This window comes from Hirundo rustica, chromosome 4, assembly GCF_015227805.2.
Source record: "Hirundo rustica isolate bHirRus1 chromosome 4, bHirRus1.pri.v3, whole genome shotgun sequence".
Lineage (NCBI taxonomy): Eukaryota > Metazoa > Chordata > Aves > Passeriformes > Hirundinidae > Hirundo > Hirundo rustica.
Window position 1 is genome coordinate 64548527 of NC_053453.1, and position 16835 is coordinate 64565361.

Below are 16835 nucleotides of genomic sequence, written 5' to 3' on the forward strand. Positions count from 1 at the left end.
GCAACAATAAATATTTAATTGTTGCATTTTTAATAAGGGCTGACCCCAGAAAAAGTGTGCTGTTGTTTTTTTTCATGGTGCTACTGAAAACAGTGTTTGAAGTAAATAGGCTGGGGGTTTTGAAGGTGCTTTGGCATGCTTGGCATCCCATTTTTCCTGCTCCTTTCTTTCACTCTCTCCTGTATGTGCCTCTGCAAGGAAATCCTGCTTCATTTTTAATTATCTCCCTGGGCCCCCAGATGGAAGTACACTCTGAAGTATGGCCCCGTCCTGCTGGTCAGTGCCATTTGGCTGCCAGTATGATGTCATTCCTTAGTGCATTGGTTATGACCACAGACGGGGCAGCCGTCCCAGAGGTTAGTCAGGCAGCAGGTGCTCACATGCCTGGAGGTCTCGTGTTGTTGGAACTTCATTGCATTCATTGTTCCCACAGCTAATGACCAGGTGGTAGTGACAGACCTTCTCATTTCCCTCTCTGTCTGCTGTAGGGTTTTCTTCATATCCTGCTACTTCAAGCTAAGATACTATTTTTTTTTTTTTTTGGCATCCAAGTCTAAGACCTATTTTGAAATCTGTAAGGGATTTCATTGCCTTCTGCTAGGCTTCATCTAAGGATCTGCTAATATGCCTGTGACCTTAATACTTACACTGATGAATAACTTTCTTAACTGCTTAGTACTTTTTATTTGTTTCTTATGGGCAGAAGAGAAAGGATGGAGTAAGGGAGGAGCTCAGTAGACCCTCCAGTCCTGAACTACAGGGGTGCCTGAATAGCAAACATGGACAAGATTTAGGAAGGGAGAAAATGAGGACATGGAAAGGGGTGAAACAATGCTGGAGAGTTGGTAGAGGTGAGATTAAGCATTGCAGTTGGGAAAAAGGTTGGAGTGGTGGATTGGAACCATTTTGGAGAGAAGGTGCAGAAATGGTTGAACTCTGTTTGTGTTGAAGCGGAGAACAAACAGGAAAGTATAGGGTTCCCTTCAAAGCCCTGTTCAAAGTGCACAAGTCAGAGGTCTTACTGTACATCTGCTAATGCAGCTGTGAAACACTGGCAGAGGGGGAGGTCTCATCCTGCTCCCTCAGCCAGCAGGTTCTTCACCAGCTCACATATCAGAGCTCACAGATGAATCTGGATAGTCTCATTCTGCTGATGACCCGCTTGCCACTCTTTGCATCAGTAAGAAACCCCACACTAGAATTTCTGGGTTTCCAGTTTGTTGTTTGCTTAAAGTTCACTTAATCAAATAAGCATTTTTACGGTTGCAAATACAAGCATGTAAAGTTAGGAGATGACCCAGTTTGGGCTGTATGCTTGGCCTTAATTTATCTCCTCTAAGCACACTCAATAATGAGTCTTTAATAACTGTAATCACATAGTCTTGCCTTGTCCCATACATTTGGGATATTCTGTTTCCATTCAATGATTCCTCTGTTTGGTTTCTTTTTCATTGCTGAATGTATCATTGTTGGCCTTTTAAATTGCAGATTATACAACTCCTGATCCTGTGATGGAGTTAACCACTTCATGGATGTTGTCATGTTCTTAGTCATTGTCTTGAAGAAGGGCATGTAAATATAAATTAATATCTAATAACCTCTTGTGGTTGGCTATAACTTTCATTTCAGGCCTGACAATCAAATATGATTTGTTTGGGTTTTTTAGGTGTCCAGCTGGATACAGGAAAGCTTGAGTTTTATGTATTTCCAGAGCACATCTCCCACTGACTTTCAGAGTACCTGTAAGAGCTCCACACTAGGTAACCAAACTTCAAATGGCCACTCAACTCACACTGGGTCTGAGTAAATGAGGAAAACACAGCTAGGGACCACCTCTAAAGAAATTTCTTGGACTGGCTTACCATCACCAAGGAGTTTTAGGGTAAGTGAAGAGGGAAGTGCTTGTGTGAGAGAGGAGGAGATGTGGCCAGCTGACTGATCTCTGCTCTGATTGCTCTTTGCTGGGGAGTTTGTCTTGTCACCTTTCACACTGATCCTTTCAAAGGGTCACATTTTTGTATTTCCTAACTTTGGCATGAGCGGCTTCGTAACCTTCATGTAGGTTTTGGGATTTTTGATTTTTTTTTTTGCTACATTTGTATGTGCAGGCTCTTAGATTCACTGTGGCTCAGGTGATGTTTCACATTGTTTGATACTATTATACAGGGGAAAAAAAAGACTTTTATCTTCATTATTGAAGGGAGTCTTAAGGTATTTACAGAGATGTTCTGAGTGCAAGAAAATTGAGAGCAAACCCCCCCCGTCCCACTAGTGATCTTTTGCAAAGAAGTATTAGAGACTTTTTGCCTGTGGCAGTGTGGAGATGTTGACAGGTAAAACATACCATTGCTAATAATTTCCAGTCATTCAGCCAGTCAAAATATAGATTTATTAATATGCATACAGAGCTCTCTGTTTCCCTTCACTCCCTCTTGAGAGACACGGAGGGGGAGAGATGGGCGTTCTTCTGTCTCTTGGCTAATCAAGAATGATGCCTTGTGCATTCTTAGGGTGAAAGAAGAGGAAAGAACAAACAGGAGGTTCTAATGGGTCTCATCCATCTGACTTCTATAATTTTTGATTTATATACCAATTTACTGCCTGGTTTATGATGATTTATATCCCAGTTTGTTTATACCTCGGTCCGCTGCCCCACCCCACAATGTTAGTGAGATGAAATCCTGGCAGTTAAATATTTCAAGGTGATTACATGCCACATACAGAGTTGCTAATGAGGAGTTAAGTGCTTCCTTACTTCAGTGCAAGAAGATAGACATAAGTGCAACATTTTGGAAATGAGCTTGGTGTGATTTGTTCACAAAGCCATGCACCATCCCCAAGGAAACATCATAGCAGCCAGCATGAGAGAGAGGAAAAGAAACTTTGAATCAAGCAACCCGGCTCAGACCTGACAGAAGCTGCAGGCTGAAACATAAAGGTGAGTTTTATATGTCAATAGCTACTAGGTAGTGGTTGCCATTTTAATTACGGGTTTTGTGTGATGCTCTTTGGACATTGAATTACAGAATAAACCTCATCCTCATGCACAATCAGGACATCCTCCTGCTTTGAAAGAATGAACAAAAGTGCCAATATTAATGTGCAGAAACCATAATGCAGCTTTACATCGTCAGATTCCTTGTGTTAACTGGGTCATCATGATTTTGGCTATGTTTTCAGAGCTGAATGTAGTTCTGGTCCAAGATGACTGGATGAAGCTGAAGGATTTGTCTAGGGCCCATCCTAAGACTCCTTAATTGGCTGGGTGAATCACAGTTTAGCTGTTCAGTTATTCCCTACCCACCTCCAGGAACTGATTGCACAGTTGGTGGGGGAATAAGAAATCAGGAATATAAATCAAGTGCAGGTATCTCCTGTGGGAATTCAGAGTTCAGTCTTGCAAATCTCATCTGGCTGCTCTGGATGTAGGTTATACTTAATGGAGCTTGAGCCCACATGTCCCTCTGCATCACTGGAATTATGACAGCCAATTTGAGTCTGTCTGCCACTGGTGTCTGCAACTGATCAATATCTCTTTTATAAATACAAATTCTCCCTCATCTCTGCCTTCATCAACTTTGTCTTTTCTGGCTTGCCTTTTGCATCCTTGTGTATTTTGTTTCCCACCACCTGTCCCAAACTTGGTTCTCACCTAGATATTCTCAGAGAAGAAAATCAATGTAAGAATATCAATTGCTCACCTAAGAGGGGCTCCTTTGCCATATGTAGCAAAGGTTATAAATATTTCAGTATGGCCCCTGTCTTTTCTTTCTTCCCATAAGATTGGGTTTATTAAAATTTTATGGGAGAGGACATGGAGGTGGCTGAATTACTGGCTTAATCTGATACAATCTTCAGCAATGCATTAGTTCAGTACCAGCTGGTCTTTACTCATCGTCAAAGGCACACACTAAATCAGTCTTCTTTGTAGAATCCATTTTGCAGCATGTTATAATTGTGTATTTGAGCATGATGTAATGCCATTCCTTATAAGTTACTCTCATGCCTGATGGTGTTGCCAATGGAAGAAAAGTGTTAAAGTGCCAAGGCAAGGCTTAATCCTTTTTCTTCCACTGAAGAATTCAGTAGAGACATGAATCCATACAGAGAGAGATCCTGCTCAGAAGGGAGCTATAGGCTGGGAACTAAGTTTGGTTTGGCTTATATTCATACAGAAATAATAATTCTACTGAAACAAGAACAGATATTCTAAGACAAAAATTGTGTGGAATCAGCATCTGGGTGCTAAATATTGAAGAGGTATCAGGAAAGAAAAGGCTTCTTGACATCTGGGACTTTGGCATTTCAATGCAAATGAACAGGTCCTGCAATTAAGCTTTCTGTTAATGAGGCTGATGATGGTGTATAGTGCACCTTCCATCCTAGTGTCTTGAATGACTTAGGAAATGGTTTTCACTTAGTATCATTTGGACTTAAAAAGAGTGCCAAAGGAGGAATATAGCCCAAATACACCCATTTTGCAGAAAGAGTTACAGAGAAGTGAATTGACTTGCTGAATGTCAGGGAGAGTGGGAGAGCCAGAAACAGAACTCAGGACTTTGGACTCCCACTGCTGTAAGTGCTAGACAATGGTGTAATCTGTAGTGCCAGGGATTAGGCAGCCTATCTCCTAGAAAAGCCTTGCCAAAACCAAAAACCAATATTTTTTTTTCTAAAGATATTTAAAAATATATATAATTTTCAAAAGAAAATGCACTTTCCAAAGCCACAATCCAAATATACCTTTTTTACCTAGAAAAATAGCAAAACCACCTTCAAAAGTTGCCAGTGGATTAGATATAACAAAGCAGGGGGTCCTCAGAATTTGCTAAAACCCAGGTCCTGGGAGATACGAGGGTGAGGAACAAGAATCAAAGGTTTACCATTACAGTATGTGTAGGTGCTGGGGTTTTTCTGCCACGTGTAAATTGCATTCTACACCAGTGCCCTTGCTGATTTTACAGGAACGGATACAGCACAAATAACATAGTGGTACTCAGTTTTACCTGCAAGTAATCTTAACCATAATTTCATTTGAAAAATAATCAAATTAGTACATTTTGAGAAATAATAATTATCAGTCTTATTACGGAGACATAACATCTGAAAGGCTAACTATACATATATGATGTAAAAAAGGCTTTCCTGACATGGCCTGGGCAGAACCTATTATGGGTGACAAATCCTCTTTGGCTGGTAGATTGGCCACAGCCAGCTCTGCTCCTCTTCCCAAATGACATGGGTCAGGAAATGATTAATTGACAAGGATAGTCCTGACCATGGTTATCGGGTGTGGACCATCTGCTGCCAGAGGGTGCATTAGAGCTACCTGTTATTTATTCCACATAAAGCTAGGCTGCACTGGTCTTTGGCTTGTTTCAGGAATATCTTCAGCCCTCATGGCACCTAGTGTACCAGTAACTGTGTGTTGATTATTTCTGCTGTATTTCTTAGGTGTTTAGGGCTTTTACATGAAAGCGGGATTTTTATTCACTAGATAAGCCTTGGCTCTGACACTTAACCCTTTGCTGAGGTGCCATTCCTCTGTACTGACTTGAGCTGATGAAGTGGAAAAGTCCATGGTGTCATCACTTCCACAGAGGAGCAGATATTTCATGTGAAATTGAGAATGAAAGGCTTTTCTAACAAGGAACCTGGCAGAGAAATGTAAGAAGACCCCCCCTGATAGCAGTAGTGTTAGTATTTCAGAGTATCTGCCCAGTTTTCCAGGAGGAATCAGTAGTTCTCTGAAAAGCTGGATTGACAGCTCTGCTAGGTGAAGTTTTTTGACAAGATCAGGGGTTGCACAGACAGGAGCACTTTGAAAATCTGTGTGATGCATGGATGGATTAGATCATTTGATGTATTTCTTTGGCTGCTAGTTCATTGTGTTCTCTGATTAACAGTTCTGGCATCAGCTTTCAATGGGAACCAATCCTCTATGCAAGTAAGAGCAGAGTTCCAGGGGTAAATGAATCCCCACTTTCTGGCAGTCAGATGACAAGTGCAAGGTAAAGTTATTTGTGGGTTTTTATCACAACTGGGGAAGCCTCGGTATTTTACAAGCCAGAGAAGAGAGACCATTTGTCACTGGCTTGTTGGATTCATGGTGAGTGTTTTGCTGTCCTTTCCCCATAGAGCAGGTGAGTTGATCTGTTGCTGTACCAAAGCAGTGCTTAGAGAAGGCATAGTCAGTACTGTTGTAGGGCTAAGACATGGTAGGAAGGTCTAAGAGACTCCTAAACCTGCTGGTGCAGTCCTCAGAAGATGTATTAGCTGAGAGAGGGACCATGGAGAGCCAATCCCCAGGCAGTGATGGGCTGTAGGAATTCCAAAGCTGTCTGTGAAGTTGGCAGAAGGAACATCAGCCAAGGAAGACATGGATAGGGTGCTCATGTGGCCCCAAGTTATCTGCAGAGGGCTCTGTTCCACACAGCAATCTCATTTTGGTTGGGATTGAGGGGAGCTAGTTTGGGACAGAAAGCCATCTGCTTTGACAGCTGCCTTAATTTTGATATTGGTAAAAAGGGAAAAACATCTGCTGATGGCTGTTTAGTGGTATGGTTGGCAGTTGCAAGGATACTGCTGCATTCCAAGTCTTTTATTCCTGTGCTGTAGGCATGAGTAGAGAAAACATACCCTGGTGTAGGAGGAGGAATCTTACAGCCTTGGGGAGTGGTGAGTGCAGAGAGGAACTCTTTGTATGCCTGGGAGGCTCTGTGTGTTTTTTGGCTTGTTTTTCCGAGAGCTGAGAATGCAATTGGATGAGCTTTCGGTGGTGTCTTTAAGAATATGAGTAAGGGAGCTAAGGTGATATGTGTAAACATCTGGGGAGAAGCTAAAAGAGAAAACAGAGCATAATGGAGAAGTTGCTGGCGGAAATAAAAATGCTATGCCTAGATGCTCTTCTGTGTATAGAGATAACTTCTCTCTTCTGTTTATTATTCACTGATGTGGATGCATTAGATTTATGTGAAAAATCACACAAATTCCTGACATGGCTGGTAGTGCTGAGAAAATAACCAGAAGCTGTTGCCTCTGTCACTTTCCTTTTGCAGCGAAGTCTAATGGTGAATGAGGCTGGCATGAGTTTGCCATTGCTCACTCATTACTTTTTGAAATTTGCTTCTAGTTGTTTGTGTATGTCAAGCTCTTGGCACAACTCTGATAAGTAACAGAAAGATGGAGCCTTTCCACAGATCAATAGAGATCAATCTCTTAATTTTGACTGAATGACAAAGCAAAACCAGCTATTAAAAGTGTGTTTTTTACTTTTTCTTAACACCTGCCAGCTGATAGCTAGCAGGCAGCTCCCAAAACCAAAGTACCAAGGCACACAGAAGAGAGCTCTTGCCTGCACTTTATTTATATTGACCCCATCACAGCCATGGTCTGTTTGTGCAGACTTGATGATTACGCAGCAGGTAAATATGCCTTGAGGCATTAGTGTGGAAAATTCAAACTATCTGACTTGGGCTAGGTTTATTTTGTTATTGACCCATCCCTGACTCTGGCTGCAATGCCACGGAGCTTTGGGTGTGTGCATGTCCGAAGCCACGGTATCCAGGGCAGAGCTGCAGGTGATGTGAAGATGGGGCTATCAAAAGGGCCAGTGTTAGTCAACATCCATGGGGTTCATTGGCACCAGATCACATGTAGATGTCCAGTAATACAGCATATCTTGTTTCCTGACTTACAGAGAAGCCTGGGAAGTGGGATGATGAGTTCACTTGGGTGTCATTAGAAAATTCAATCAACCATATGTGGTGTTGTCACACCAGTGCATTTACCCCAGCAAGTCTTACAGGTATGGTTTGAGGGCAGCGTGTGCGGGCAGTGAGTGAGATTCACTGCACTTGTTTCTTGACCGAGTGCTGAGTAATGAAAAACTTGCCCACTGTTGTGTTCAGGTATCAAACCAGAGGTTTTGGGGACGTATTTTTAAAATGTCTGTCAGTATGTAGAATGGTTAAGAAAACAGTTGTTTTGTTAGTTGTTCTGAGTACTTAGAGCACTAAATTATAGAAGCTTTATTATAGATACTGCTGTATGTACCTACTGTTACCATTTGGGACGGCTCAAATAATGATTATGTAGAACTCCGGTTTCTTCGGAGGGCATTATAGCAAAGATTTATCAAAAGACAAGGTCTTTTATACAGTATTTCAATACAATGAATATTATTGGTTGTTTCAGATCAACACCTCTCAGTAAATATCTTTACCATAAACAAGCTGGAAAAACACCAGGTGTCAGGGAGAAGATATCTATAAGGATTGTTTTGGGGTCCTCCTTATGATTTCTCAGGCCCGTGTGAGAAAGTTATATACTTGTTTTTTTCCCGCAGGCTTCAAGTTACTGCCTGGAGCCTAAAAATTTATTTTCTGACCACTGCCAGTTCCAACATGTACCCATCTTATACCCACCTGAATGTGAATGTCAGAGGTGGATATGCAACAAATGGCACGGGATAGTATGTAGTGTGAGTAGTGTAAGTGAAATATTGCTGCTAGTAAATATCAGTAGCTGACAGTTGAATCCTTATGGGCACTTTTTTATGAAGAGCGGAAAACAGATATTTCAGTTGTCCTGAATTCACTGGGTTTTGTTTCTCTTCCTACAATGCTGGCCTCATCAGTGAGATGTGTTGGGACATGGCTGCTCTGGTGGGCCAGGCAGAAGGAACAGAATATTGGCTCCTGTAACGAGTGGAGTTTTCTCTGTATTTGGGGGTGTGTGTGGAGGGAGGCTGAAATGATGTATTGCTCATGAAAGCAAGAGACCTGAGAGCACCACTAAACCCAGGCGTACTGCAGGCAATTACTGGGCATGTTTCCCAGTTACAGCCACGCCACTGTGCTTAATCACCGTGTACAAACTGTTGCTCTAGTAAGAGCTCATCCCTTGTTGGTGCAGAGCTGAACCCTTCTCCTGCAGTGTTGTCCTGCCATTCCCAAAATGCAGCACTATGGCAGCTGCAGCCATGCAGTTTGGCTCCCAGGGCTGTGCTCAGGTCAGAATGTCTCTTGCTTCACTGCCATACTTCGCTGGTTCAGCATTGGTGAGTAAGGTAGGAGTTCTTCTTGTGGCCCTGTTCTTCAGGTTCTCAGCTTTGGCCAGCTACTGGTTTGGTGGCAGAGAGTGTCTGTGATGCATTTAAATGTTTCTCATCTAAGAGCTGTCTAGAAGCACTTTGGCCCCTAATGCAAGTGTGTTGTAATTGAGCCTGACAGAGATCATCCCAAGAACTTGTTGCACCACTAGATTTTACTGGAGAGCAAGAGCTTCGTGGAGGAGGTCTTGTTGAGTTTTGAAGAGGGAGAAATGGAGTTAGCATGGAGTCAGTGATTTTGGCTTTCTGTGAGCTGAAGCCCAAGCAGTGAGCCAAAGGTGCAGCTGCAGTGCTGCAGAGGGGCCTCGGGCCATTTTCCAGCTTTGGGATGGGAAGGCTGAAGTTTTGAGGGCTGGATGCATCCCTGTATCCCCTTTTCCCTGATGGTGACTCTATGTGGGTCATTTTAGGGGTTTTACCAAACCGAAAGCCTGTGCCAGGGAGATGTACTGCTGCTGAGAGGAGAATAGAAGAGCTGCAGAAAGGGGGGGTCTGAAAGCTTCTGGAGCAACATCACATGGAAGCCAAAAGAGGTGGATATTTGTCACTGTAGCATGACTTGAGACAAAAACCCAGCACCTCAAGCAAACAATAAGACCCGAGTTGATGGAGCTGCTCTCCTGTGAAGCCTTATCCATCGTGGCTGTCCTGCTCTGCTAAAGCTGCTCTGAGGCTGCTCAGATATTATTGCCTCTCCTCCCTCTTTAGGGAAATGACAAGGGGTGGGCTGCGGAAAAGGTGCCAGCAAGCATAGAAGGGAAGAGAAAATTTGATGTTGAATGTATTCATCACCATCTATTTTAGGGTCAGTTACTGGTTTTTTCTCTGTTAAATGAGATGCTATTTTTAGATTTCCAAATCCATACATGGAAATTATTCTCAAGTGTTCCAGCTTTCATCCGGTATTAAGAAAAAACCCCAGTCTTATCTTGATGGTGCATTCACTGCATTAATTCTATGTGATGTCTTTCATTATTTTTCTTCCTGCTCTAAAGAAATTATCCCTGCTTGCTTCCCTATCTTGGCTAACATTACTGGAAATGCAGCAAGAAAGCTTTTAATGCTCTCACTTGTTGCTTTAGTGTTTTGTTGGAGTTATGGGGGATGCACTGGTGGGTTAAGAAGTGGCTTAACTGGCAGCCCACCCACTTCCTTGTGATTTTTCTTCAAAGAAGAGTCTGACAGAGGAAAGTTGTTCCGTTGCAGATTTGCTGAGTTCAAAGCGAGTGCCCTACAGATACAACTTTGTGATTAATCCTCAGAACTGGCACATAAAGCTTACGCTATGCCACTGCTACTGATGTTAATGGGAGTCAGGCAGCTTACTCACAGTGCACTGCTTTAAAGAGTAATAATTTACCCAGAAAAGTCCTGAGGCAGGAGAAGTGATAGTCATTTATTAATTCTTTTGTAAATCCTTTTGTCTGTGGCAGTGGCATTGCTTTCCATCCATTTCTAAGTCATTACATTTTGGTGAGCCCTGGGCCTTGAAGTGGGAAAAGAGCAGGATGTTATTTTTCCCATGTCCTTGAGCTCTTCAGTGCTAAGAGCTGGTGCATGTACTAGAATTCCAGACTATATTTACAAAGAAGAGAGCAAAACCTCATAAACATATTTTATACCCTCTGTTGCACATGCAGAATTAGTAGCTGTAGAGAATATGACCTTTAGGCAGCCATTGAAAAGCAGAGAAAGCTGTAGCTCTCAGCTTTGACAGAAAGCAGTTCTGTCTGAGCATAGCTGTGACATCAATGAGATAGTTACTTATAGAAGCGGGGGATTTTTCAGAGGGAAATGAATTTGGGTACCTGAGTTGGAGGTATCTGACATTAAGTATGCTTGTAAGGGCCTGATGGCCAGTGGGAAGTGCTCAGTGTTCCTCAGGACACTGAGTAAAATCGTCAGCATCTGGCTGTGGTTGTGTGCAGCACTGCCTCCTACTATAGGCAGTTATCCAGCAGAGGTGTCTCTTTGGCAGATTTGGCTGTATTTGTTATTTCTGTGCTAGTTAGGTCTGAGATTTCTAGTGAAGATGTTGGTTTCTCAGTGGAGGAAAGAATTTTGGCTGGGAATCAACTCACGGAGAAAAGGCTGTGTGCAAAACTGCACCATAGTACTGGATATATAGTAGATATTTTTTGCTGTGTGTGGAAAGATTCCTCCACGCATAGAGTGAATACTGGTGTTCCAAAAGCAAGAGAACTGTAATTCTGAAATAAGTTACCATACTGTGTTGATTTCTAAAAGCAGTTGAGCTACTTGGGATCCCAAATGACCCTGAAAGCTACAAATGAATCTTGAAAATTCCACGTTTTGTTCCCAGAGCAGATGAACCAGCACAAAACTTTATGGATGTGAACTTTCTGGGCAATTCCAGTGGTGGAACTAGCTTTGGGAGGCTGATGGCAAATGGCAGCAGAAGTCAAAGGACCTTCTGAATGCTAAGTTTGCCTTGAGATGAGTAGTCATAATTACAGCTACATCTGTATATTGCCTTGCAAAACCTTGAGTCCTTCAGAAATGCTATTTGAAAGGATGATCTTGCAGCATGAGTCTGAGTATCAGTCTGGGGGAGTGGGTCATTCATTAGTTAGAATTCCCTTTCCCTTCCACCTTTCAAAAATATTTTGAATTTTTTCTTTACCTTTCCTGCTTTTATCCCCCCTCCCAGCCTTCCCAAATGCATGAACATTTTATTTTTTCTAATGTTAAATTATTGACATATGCATGCCCCTGTTCCTTCTCTGTGTACCTGTGGGATCATTTCCTAGTTGATTTTTTTTTTTATAGCAATGAAGCTGGTGCTGGGTACCTCTACACAAGAGAAATTTTAGTTATTTGCCCAATGGTATGTCATATTGAGAGTTCATTTCCTTGCCTTGGCCCGTGGTGACTGTGAACAGATAGAGAAGAGACTGAGATTGCTCTCCTGAGGGAGGTGAGAGGTGGCAAAGATGACTTCTCAGTGAGTGGAATGGGCGAAGATCTCAACATAATTCTTGGCATAAACCATTTAAACTGCCAGCTGGAGCTGGGCAGACAGTGTTCAACCAGAAGCACATAGACCTTTCTGTATTTGCTTGCTAGATTGTCTCACGGAGGGGTACGGAGGACAGCCTGAAATAATGCATCCAGTTCCAGGTTCCTCAGCAAAAGGAGGACCTGTTGGAGTGAGACAAGAGGGCCACAGAGATGTTAGAGACATGGAACACCTTATCTGTGAAGACAGGCTAGGATTGTTCAGCCTGGAGAGGAGAAGGCTTTCAAGAGACATTATTGCAGCCTTTCAGTACCTGAGGAGGGCTTAGAAAGAAGGTGACAACCTTTTTAGCAGGTCCTGCTGTCGTGGCACAAGGGATGATAGTTTTAAACTACAAGAGGGTCAGTTTAGACTAGATATAAGGAAGATTTTTACAGTGAGGGTGGTATAACTCTGGCACAGATTTGCCCAGAGATGTGGTGATGCCTCATCTCTGGAAACTCAAGGCTGGGTTGAGCTTGAGCTCTGAGCAACCTGATATAGTGGAAGGGGCATTGGGTTCGATGGCCTTCAAAGATAGTTTCAGCCTTCCGGCCCAAACTGTTCCATGATTCTAAGAATCTGCAGTATTGTAGTGGGGCTTGTGAGGAGACTGGGAGCAACATTTGGTGACAGCAGCTGCTGCTGGAGTGTGCGACTGCTACTCCAGGTAGCAGCCTGCCTGGTATCAGCTCTTAGCCAGGACTCAGTACTTCCTATTGGGCCATGCAATATCATTTTGTCCTCTTTCCCCATTTTCAGTCCTGGAACAATCTCTTTCAAACCACCATGATTACTAGCAGAGGCATGTTTCAAACTGAGTAACACAAAACTCCAGTTTAGCTACAAAGGGAACATGACTGTACTGCAGGACAAGTCTCATTTTTCCAGGCAACATAGACTTTTGTGGCTTGAGTTTGAATGGATGTTTTATGTGCCCAGAAAAACGTTTGACAGTGTCAGCATCGAGTCACACCGTTGTACAAAAATGTTATTCTTGAGTTTCATTTTTTGAGAGCATTTTAGTGAAAGCTGGGATAATCCAGAATTTTTAGAAAAGGATGACTGCTTATTTTCAGAACTCCCTGTAGACCAAACATAGGAAAAACAGCTTGTCTTTCACAAGAAGATTGAAGATTGTAATTACACAAAATAGCATATACTTCCAATGAGTTGAATTTTCAAATTTATACATTTACAAAGAAATCATATCCATCTGTTTTCTTTCCTCCAAGCTCTCGCATGAACTAGTACTCTGGTTTTTTCTATTACTGACTTCTAATCCATAGCAATTAACGAAACAAACAAATTCCTCTCTAACTCCTTAATAGGATTTAGAAGTTACCATGCAAAAGTCACAGCAGCCAGACTCTAAAATCATTCCCTTAAAAAGTCATTATGGATGCTTCCTATAAGAGATAATATGGTTATTAAATTCTCATACTGCTTCCTGACAGCCCCATTCCTGTGCTTTCATTGGCTTTATCACTCCACTCTTACTTGAGTATTGGGTTTTTATCCATCAGATAAGCATATTTTTCAACTGAAGGAAGTCTCTTCTAAGGGAGACAGGGTCAGCAATTCGCTACTAGAAGTTGTAATAATGCAGCTCTTTTGAACTAATATTATGTGGATGAAACCTGTGTGTACACCTCATCTTTGCTGTTTCCCTCCTGTCCTCTCTCCACGTCCATTTCTGTTGCAGAAGGGCAGACCACAACTTGCTAATTACACCTGCAGCACATGGGCTGGGGCATTTTTCAGAGCATTCTGTCAATGCATTTGCCCAACATGAGCCCCTGATTTCTCTGGGAGGGAATGGGGCCCATTTGGTCACCTGGGGTCAGCTGTGCTGTCTGTGTGCCCTCCCAGCTTCTTGTGCACCCTCAGCCCCCTCACTGGTGAGGTGTAGTGGGGAATAAAAAAGGAGCTGTTTAAGCACTGTGGTAACTAAAACATCCTTGTCTTATCAATGCTGTTTCCAGCACAAATCCAAAACAAAGCACCATCATTGCTACTATGGAGAAAATTAACTCCATCCCAGCCAAAATCAGCAGAGTTTGACTTGTGGTGTTTTTTTAACAGCTGAGCTCCTGTGGCCGGTTTGTTCTTCAACAATTTGATTAGATCTCGTTCAGAAACGTCTCCCCTGTAATGCTGCACACAATGCAATGCCAGCCCCATCCCCTTGCTGTCAGGCTCAGGATCCTGGGGGCAGCAGTTGCTCTGCCTGCACTCCTGCCTGGGGCTGCTCAGGTGCTTCCTGCGCTGCTTTGGCAGCTCTCAGACTCTGGCTGCACAACTCTATCTTTAGAGCTGCAGAAACTCCACTACCGCAGTGTCACAACAGAGCAGGTGGTATAGCCAGCCAGGGTTTGAATTTTAATTCTGTTCAAATTATTTCTTAGTTAGGAAAATTTGTCTGAGTTAATGAACCTCAGTTTTAGAGGCGTGTTAACCGTAGAGAGCTTTAGAAATGTGCTTGCTGCAAAGCCTAGCAATGAGGGGGCAGTCTGCATTACAGAATTACTTTTGTAATCTTTTGATGTTGTTTCCTTAGCCTTGTGCTAGTCTTATGGCAGGGATATCTTTTGTTACATTCTCCTTACAAAGAAGAAAATAACTAGTTAGTTATTATTCTAGCTGAATCACAGAATGAAAATCAGACATAGCTGTCACACAGCTCTAGAATGTGAGGAATATCAGCATTATAGCTGAATGCTATTAAGGTATTTATTAACAGTGCATAGAATTTATTTATTAAAGTAATGCACAGATAATTCACTCTTTGTGTGCTTGCACTACTGTTGTGATGCAGTTAATATAGAAAAAAGCTCGTGTTTTTCAGTTTACATTAAAAATATTGACGAGAAAGATTGAGTTAGTTTGCTGTTACTGTGTCGTGTGTGAACTCACACTCCCTCAGGGACAAATTTAAGGCTTCACTTTCTCGACATGCTTTAAGTATGTGGCAAGGTAGATGTTGTCAGCTAGTATTGATTATTGCTGTTGATTCTTGCAGATTTCAAAATCCCTGTAGTATAAATATTTGATATAAAATGTAAATCAGCTTGTAAATGCTGAATTCAACAAAGAATTTTTCACCTTCTTATTTTCAGTAACAAACATACACTCCCTAGGGTAAAACAAATAGCGTGTACTGTGCTTTATAAATGTGCATCACAAACCCAAATTATTTTCATAATCACTGTGCATCTTTTTACTGCCAGGATTATGACATAATGGCACAAGCTTTGCAAATACCCCTGGTTCCAGCTGTGACTGCTCACAAATAAACCAGACTATTTTGGGCAGTAGCAGAAGCTAACCGATGGGTGAATGTGCTGATGCAGTATGTCTTTGGGAAGCCCTCAGCAGCAGTGAGCCATGGATCTCTGGCTGGGAAAAACCCCACGTTTCCTTCTCTGGAGACAGAAGCATCTGCCCTTCTCCTCTGGGACTGCATCCTGCTCTGTCATATTTGACTGGCAGCATGGTTGCTTGGGATGCAGCATGATTCCCTTAATTGTTGACCAAGAACATCTTAGTGATGTTATTCACTAAGTGCTGTGCTCTGTTCTTGTCAGGGATGTCTCTCCAGCATGGCTGTGACTCTCTTGAAAGCTCTGTTTTCCAATTTATTACGTGCCTTTAATGACAAGACAAATTATCCATTATCTGAAGAGTGTAGGAGAAGTTTCTGTGGCTGCTTTAGCCTTGTGGTTATTGCCACCTCAAGGGTCTTAACTAGCATTTTAGGATATGGAGTGGGGAGGGATGCTCTTCTTGGTTAGAAAGAACAGTGACCATTGGAGAGGGCCTGTCCCAGAATTTTCCCCAGTTGGGAATGCTGGAAAAAAAGTGTTTGTCAGAGAGGCTGGGGGATTTTCAGAGCTCTTTTAGGTGCTCTCCCAACCTCACAAGTAACTTCTAATTTTTTGGGACAAGTGAGTGTTTGGATCTTTTAGAACATTTAGTCTCACTTTCTAACCACTGGTTGCTGCTGTCCTATTAGGCCAGATTGAGCCCTGGAGAAAGGAGGCAAATCAGAAGGGAATTGGCCCATTTTATGTAATGTCCTATCTGCCACGTAGAGCTGGAGGCAAGCTGTGGGTGGAAGGAGAGAGACGGGGCAGTGCACACATACACTTGTGCCTGCCACAGCCCTGCAGGGGGCAGTTGGAAGTTTTCTGGCCTGATCCATTATCCTGGAGGAGAAAAGGAATTGATGTGTACTAGACTTGGCACTGGGGAGCGCCTTAGCTGATTGCTGCTAATTTAATTATTGAGATTTTTGTTAACCCTTTGGTAAATGAAGACAGGTCTTGTTTTACATTAACATTCCAGGAAGAATGCATAAGCATAAAAACCAACAACTCGTAGCCAGGGAGTGCCCAAGGGATTAATCTTGTAGTCAGGAGTTTCTTCAGGCCACTTGGTTTAAACAGACTGCTTGCACAAAATATCAAAGGTGTTTTATTTGGAATGACTTAAGTGGCTAGAGATAAATTTAGAAGTATGGCTCCTTATCCACACATATCAGTTCAATTTTGGAAGTATGTGTGGGGGTTGAGTGTTCTTAAAAAACAGTCTGGCTGAGGCATTTCTAGTCTATTCAGGCAGAAATTTTTAGCTACAGTCTCAAGGGTTCTGGGCACAGGCTGATGCTGCCTCTCTCATAGTGATGAGAGCCTTAAAATGTCT

General features: G+C 42.5%; 1 protein-coding gene across 14 annotated transcripts in view; it reads left to right on the forward strand.

The window, feature by feature from the left end:
* Positions 1-16835, forward strand: part of TMEM178B (transmembrane protein 178B) — a 236879-nt gene that overhangs the window by 61182 nt on the left and 158862 nt on the right. For 3 of the 14 annotated variants that reach the window (XR_005700483.2, XR_005700477.2, XR_005700478.2), the window contains exons 3-4: positions 1667-1882; positions 2511-2938. The exons of 9 other annotated variants lie outside the window; for them this stretch is intronic. The gene's annotated coding sequence lies outside the window, so the exon portion shown is untranslated. Of the gene's footprint in view, positions 1-1488; positions 1573-1666; positions 1883-2510; positions 2939-16835 lie in introns of all 14 variants that reach the window. 2 more of the 14 variants (XR_005700479.2, XR_005700482.2) reach the window with 2 other exon arrangements.